The sequence below is a fragment of the Nyctereutes procyonoides genome, unplaced genomic scaffold (assembly GCF_905146905.1).
Source record: "Nyctereutes procyonoides isolate TBG_1078 unplaced genomic scaffold, NYPRO_anot_genome, whole genome shotgun sequence".
Lineage (NCBI taxonomy): Eukaryota > Metazoa > Chordata > Mammalia > Carnivora > Canidae > Nyctereutes > Nyctereutes procyonoides.
In genome coordinates, this window is record NW_026575131.1 from 46,824,920 (window position 1) to 46,831,868 (window position 6,949).

The 6,949-nt window shown below is 52.9% G+C and overlaps 1 protein-coding gene across 2 annotated transcripts in view; it reads right to left on the minus strand.

Moving 5' to 3' along the window:
- LOC129521795 (ultra-long-chain fatty acid omega-hydroxylase) overlaps positions 1-6,262 on the minus strand; it is a 32,188-nt gene extending 25,926 nt beyond the window's left edge. The window contains exon 1 of one of the 2 annotated variants that reach the window (XM_055343611.1): positions 6,242-6,262. The gene's annotated coding sequence lies outside the window, so the exon portion shown is untranslated. Of the gene's footprint in view, positions 1-5,636; positions 5,734-6,241 lie in introns of those variants that run through there. The other variant, XM_055343610.1, reaches the window with a different exon arrangement.
- Positions 6,263-6,949: the final 687 nt, after the last annotated feature.

The window sequence follows — 6,949 nt, forward strand, 5'->3', positions numbered from 1 at the left end:
CCATCCCATCACCCCAATCTGTGTCAGGCCAGTGATGCAGTAGCCTCCTAGCATTGGTCTCCCTGGTTTCCTTCTGCCCCCCACCCACCTAGCAGTCTACCTTCCACCCAGCAGCCAAAGGCATCTTCCTAAAATTAAATCAGATTATAACCTTCCATTGTTCGGAATCCTCCCATGGCTCCCCATTACCCTGAACACAATTCAGGTTCCTTCCCACGGACTATAATGCCCTGTGTGCCTGGCCCCTGTGGGACCCTTCCAACCCTCTCCCACTGCTCTCTCCCTTGCTCAATCAACTCCAGCCAATCTGGTCACAGGCCAAGTTCATTCTCCCTTCAGAGCCTTTGCACATGCTATTCCCTCCACCTGGCATGTCCTTCCCCCAGGTCTACCCACGAGGGGCTCCTCCTCATCTTCCAGGCCTACCTCTGTGTGGAGGTTTCACCCCACAATCATCCACTTCCTTTATTGAGTACCGTCTGTGTGCAGTGGCTCTCTGGGTCATTTCTTTCATCCTCCCAGTAGCCCCTATAGGCAACAGGGGGGTCTTCTGAGTGGAGTCACAGCAAGAACCTCTACCCCCACCCAGAAAAGTCCCAGCTGATTTCCCTACAATGGCTATGTCTTCCAAAACCATTGAATTGCAACAAGAGAAAGCACCAGCCCTCAAAGAAAGGAGCCTGCTCCAGGTGAGTGGGTGCACAGGAGGGCCAGACTGGGGAGTTCTAAAGTACCATGCCCACCCCCACCCCATGCCAGATGTGGACTGTGGCTTTTCCCAGGACAAAACACACTCCAAGCAGAAAGAACACACACTGAAGATCCCCAACTGGCTGTCACCCTGAGAGGCTCCATCTTCTCATCTACAAAATGATAACAATAGTAATAAGTCCATCTGATGCTCATAGGAGGATCCCAATAAATTGGGGAAGTTAAGTCTTCTACTTTCTGTAGCCAGGTTCCTCTTGCCCCCCTACAAAACAAGAGCACCAACCCCCCCCAAAAAATGCTACAAAAAGCTTTGAGGTGCTACAGCCACTTTGAGGTACTGCGGCCACTTTGGGAAAGAGTTTGGCAGTTCCTCAAAAAGATGAACACAGAATTGGCAGTTCCTCTCCTAGGTATATAATCAAAAGAATGGAAAAATGTATTCTGATATTTGCATATGAATATGCATAGCCACACTATTCAGAAGAGCCAAAAGGTGGAAACAATCCAAAGGTTCATCAATGAATGAATGGATGAGTATCATGTGGTATATTTGTACAATGGAATATTGCTCAGCCATGAAAAGAACTGAAGTCCTGATCTATGACAGGGATGCCTGGGTGGCTCAGGAATTAAGCCTTTGTCTTCAGCTCAGGACGTGATCCTGGAGTCCCAGGATCGAGTCCCACATTAGGCTCCCTGCATGGAGCCTGGTTCTCCCTCTGCCTGTGTCTCTGAACTATGACACAACAGTACCCTGAGCGAAAGAAGCCAGATACAAAAGGCTTATAGCATATGATCCCATGTATATGAAATGTCCAGAACAGGCAAATCCAGAGAGACAGCAAGCAGACACGTGGTTGCCAGGGGCTAGGGGAGGAGGAAGGGAGTGACTGCTGATGGGGACAGGATCTCCTTCTGGGGAGATGAAAATGTTTTGGAGCTACATAGAGGTGATGGTTGCAAAACACTGTGAATGTGCTAAATGCCACTGAATTGTTCAGTCTTAAATAGTTATTTTATCTTTTTAAGATTTTATTTATTTATTCATGAGAGACAGAGAGAGAGAGAGAGAGAGAGTCAGAGACATAGGCAGAGGGAGAAGCAGGCTCTCTGTAAGGAGCCTGATGCAGGACTCAATCTCAGGACCCCAGGATCATGCCCCAAGCCGAAGGCAGATACTCAACTGCTGAGCCACCCAGGTGTCCCGGGACTTTTTGATTTTCTATACCATGAGCACATACTGCCCGTTCAAAAATGTTTTAATTAAATAGAAAGATGAATCAGTTGTCTGTACAACCCAAAGAATGAGCTCTAATGTAAACTATGGACTTTGACTAATCATAAGGTATCTACATTGGTCCATCAATTGTAAGAAACATATCACCTCAGGGGTCCCTGCATGGCTCAGTCTGACTTGACTTCGGCTCAGGTCACAATCTCAGGGTTTTGGGACTGAGCCCTGATTCGGGCTCCCACCAAGGGCAGAGTGCCTGAGATTCTCTTTCCCTCTCCCTCTGCCCCTCCCCCTCCACATGCACACGCAATATATTTTTTTAAAAAAAGAAACATATCACCCTACTGGAAGATGTCAACAGTAGGAGAAATCATAGGGAGTTGAGGGGTGTTTGGGAACTCTATACTTTCTGCATAGTTTTTCTGTAAACGCAAACTGTTCTAAAATATAAAATCTGGGCAGCCGGGGTGGCTCAGCAGTTTAGCGGCTGCCTTCGGCCCAGGGCATGATCCTGGAGTTCCGGGATCGAGTCCCATGTTGGGCTCCGTGCATAGAGCCTGCTTCTCCCTCTGCCTGTGTCTCTGCCTCTTTCTTTCTCTCTGTGTGTCTCTCATGACTAAATAAATAAAATCTTTTTAAAAATAAAAATAAAAAATAAAAAATCTATTTAAACGTTACTTTGTTGAGGGGCACCTGGCTGGCTCAGTAGGTAGGGCATGTGACTGGATCTCAGGGTTGTGAATTTGAGCCCTATGTTAGGTGTGGGGGTTACTTTAAAAGATTTCTTTTTTTTTAAGATGTTATTTATTCATTCAGAGATAGAGAGAGGCAGAGACACAGGCAGAGGAAGAAGGAGGGAGCCCGATGTGGGACTCAATCCCAAGACTCCAGGGCCATGCCCTGGACGGAAGGCAGGCACCAAACCCGCTGAGCCACCAAACCACTCAGACAGTGGTTTCCCTTCTTGAGATGGGTGCTGGTGACATGTGTGGTTCCAATTTGCAAAACTCCTGAACTGCTCAGTTGTGGAAGGTGCACTTTCTTCTACCTATATTATAGTTCAACTTTAAAAATTAAAGGTAGGGGCACCTGGGCAGTTGGTTAAGCATCTGCCTTCGACTTGGGTCCTGATCCCAGAGTCTTGGGATCAAGCCCCTGCATCAGGTTCCCTATGCAATGGGGAGCCTGCTTCTCCCTTTCCCTCTGCCCTTCACCCTGTTGTGCTCTCTCTCTCTCTCAAATAAATAAGATCTTTTTTAAAAAAATTAAATATAAAATGAAAGGTTGTTTTGGGGCTGCATTGTCTTTTAAAATGTGCATTTCTGACTCAAACAAACCTGGATTCAAATCACAACCCTGCCTCTCCCCAGGTAAGCAGACTTGAGTAGAGTCTAGTCCCCTCCCCCAGCCTCCATTTGCCAATCAGTGAAATGGGTTAATAATAGCGGGCACTACCCAGAGGCCTGGGTGGCTCAGCAGTTGAAGCTCTGCCTTTGGCTCAGGGCATGATCTCCATCGGGGCCCTCATCGGGCTCCCCACAGGGAGCCTGCTTCTCCCCCTACCTGTGTCGCTGCCTCCCTCTGTCCATCTCTTATGAATAAATAAATAAATAAATCTTTAAAAAATAATAAGAGTAATAATAGCAGACACTATGTCTTAAGGTTGTTTGGGACACTTCAGTGAGATGAGGTTTGGCAGGCACTATGCTAGTTTTAGCCATTATTCCTATTTCATTATTACTATTTTATTGGAGGGAGAGAAATTCAAAGCTGACACTCTCAGGATGCTCTGAGAGGCTGGCAAACCCGCTCCTCTGGTGCATCAGACACCAGGCAAGGACACCCAGGGGCCCCACCTTGGCAGAAGTGGCTCCACCTGTCCTGTCTGGGGCTGGCATTATCTGAAAACCGAGGTGCCAGTGACTGGCTCAGTGGCCCACGCCCATGGAGCGCTGGTTTGTCAGGTTAGCCCGGCCGCCCGGAGGGGACTTGTCATACAAGGTGTGTGGGCTCCTGAGAAGGAATGCAAGACACAACCGCAGCCCCCCCTAGGAACCACATATCTGCCTCTCCTTGACCTGCAGCTCCTGGGGCCCCCCAGCAGTCTAGCAACCAAGCACCCAACACTGGCTCCATTGCCCCACATGCACTCACACTGCCCTGCACTCACTCTGGAAGCCTGTAGTCAGAACAGCCTACCCCCCATCCCTGCTCATGGCACCCCCTTACTGTGCCAAAGGGCTGCCTGACCCCAGAAACTCCTAAACTGTAAGGCCGTAGAAGTCTGAGCTGAGAGGCGGCTTACTCCAAGTTTCTGGGGTTCCGAGAAAGGACTTCAGGGGCAGTTCTGAGGGCAGAGCCAAGTTGGCAAATCAAAGCGGGAAGAAGAGTCTCATCACTGCTTTTGCCTGCAGCTTCCTTGGCCCAAAGGAGACAATAATGGAAGAAAAAAAATTTAAAGACCACCAGTAATCTAGATCATTCCAGAACTGCAATTGTCTCTGCCCATCATCTCTACCAAGTGTGGCCACACTTGGGCATGAGCCTCAGAAAGGATTCCATAAAGCTCTGCCTCTTAGTTGTGTGACCTCAGGTGAGTGTCTGCAGCACTCTCTGAGCCTTAATTTCATCATATGCAAGACAGGAACTATATTACCCATTTCACAGGGCTTTGATGACAATGCCACATTTTTAGTGTGCTCAGCTTGGTGCTTGGCACACAGCGAGCCCTTGATCAAAGGTGCCTCTCACTGATGTTGGGGCTGCCACCATATTCACTACTGTTGCCCAGCCATCTGGGATTTGGAGAATGGAGCCCAAGGCTTGCCAGGGAGGACGGACGGGGTCTCGTTCCCTGTCTGCAGAGTCATCCAAGCCCCTCTGTGGATACCAACCCAGGTCACCGCTGGACACGAGCCCAGAGCTAATGTTACCTCTCAGAAACCCAAGCCGGGCTATCCAGACAGGCCGGGGCCATCGGAAAGCACACAGGATTTTGGGGTCAGACGGGACTGGTTTGTTCAAATCCCAGCTCCCCCACTGTCTCCCTCCCACCTCCCGCCTGAGAGTCCCCAGCTGGCGGTCCTCAGCCACCTGGCATGGTCTGGGCTGGCTAGCCATCCCCTGGTCCAAGCGGGCAGGGAGAGGCCCTGGGACACCAAGCAGCATACATCTCTCCAGCTTCCAACAAACATCAGCTAGAACCAACTACAGGACCTCACACAACCCTCCCGGCCAACTCTGGGGCCCAGGAGGGCATCTCCTTTGCTCATAGAGGGGCATTTGAGGCTCTGGGCCTGCCATGGGTGGGCAGAGGCCCCGTGAAGGCAGCCGGCTGGCAAGCCCCAAGTCCATGAGTGAGATGCTGTGGCGTGACTCCAGCCCTAAGGGGGCGGCATTGGGCAGGGCTGGGATCCCCGGGAGCTGTCCTGATGGGGAGAGCGGGGTCCTCTTGGCGTCCCTTCCCACCACGGATACAGAGAAGGATACAGCCCGGGCGCCCACCGAAAAGACAGCGCTCGCCCGCCGCGACCGTCGGGGACCCAGCGCCGCCGAGGTCCTGGGGCTGCGCGGCCCCCAGGCGCGGGGACCCTCCCCGCCACGCTGTCCGCGCCCGCGGGGGCGCCTCGGGTTACGGCGCAGCGCCCGGCCGCGCTCGGGGTCCCCCCCCCCCCGCCCCGCGCTCGCTCACCTCGCGGGTCCCGGCCTCCGCCCTCCGTCCCGAGCCGCCTGCACCGCAACCCCGGCTCCGGCCGCGCCGTCGGCCTCCCGGCCCTTTAACCCCGCCCGGCCGAGCCCCGAGGCCCGCCTCCGGCCCGCCCCCCTGGCCCGCCCCTGGCCTGGCCGGCCTCTGGGCGGGGACCCAGGTTGGGCCCCCAGAGATGGAGAGAACCAGAGACAGAGACGTGGGGGCGAGGAGAACCCCAGGGAGGGAAAGGCACAGAGCCAGAGACGGAGGAACTCACAGGTGGAGAGATGGAGACAATGACACAGACACAGCGAAAGAGACATGTGGAAACGCGAAGACCGGGACCCCCAGCAGCCGCGCACACCCTCACACTCCCTGGCCTCTGCCCGCGCCTGGCGCCAGTTAGTGCCCATATCCCCCTGTGGCCGCTCCTTAACACCCTCCTCTCAACCCAGTAGGCCTCCAAGCCCCCACCTCGGGATCTGCTCCCAAGCTTGGAAAGGGGTCCCTAAGCCAGCAACCCTGAGGACCCACAGGGCTCCCCGGAATCCTCAGACTCCATCGGCCTGTGGGAGCCAGCCCTCCTGATCCGTCTGGATCCAACCCACCCTGCTGGGGCTCTACTGCCAGCAGAGGCTTCTTCCTCCAGGTTAATCTCCAGCCTCAACAAAGAGCACCAGACTCTGGTCCTGCTCCTCCCACCCCACCCACCCACTGTCAGCCAACTTGACCATCCCACTAGGATGTTGTCCTTGACCAATTTATCTGCTCCAAATGGGTCCAGACAGGGTCAGCCCCGCCCCTGGATGTGAAACGGAGATACCATTCCTGGGTGGGTGGCTGATCTGGGCAAATGGGCAGACAGGTGGAAGGACTCACAGCTGGCCTCTGGCTCTCCACTGCCTCCCTAGGGCCAAACGGCCTTGCACATACTAGACATTCAGGAAATATCTGTCAAAGGAAAAAAAAAATGCACAGGAGACTAGAGAGAGCAAAGGCTCCAGCCGTAACTACAGGATCATCTGAAGAAATTAAGGCACATGCTGTGGACTGGAGGAGAGACGTGACTGGCCGGGTTCAGGCAGGGGCCAGGTCAGATCCTGAGAAGCCTGAAGCTGTGAGAAACATCGCCCTCCTCTCAGTGAGCTCCAAAGCCAAAACCACAGAGAACCATAGAGAAGCTAAAGAAAGGGCAAGGAAATTTATTTTTTTTCCCAGGATGATCATTCCAAAGCCTTTTGATTTGTCAAAAATAAATTCTTGATGCTTTTACAAGTTACAGGTGAGCCACCCCTGGCTTTGGGGGACAAGCCAAA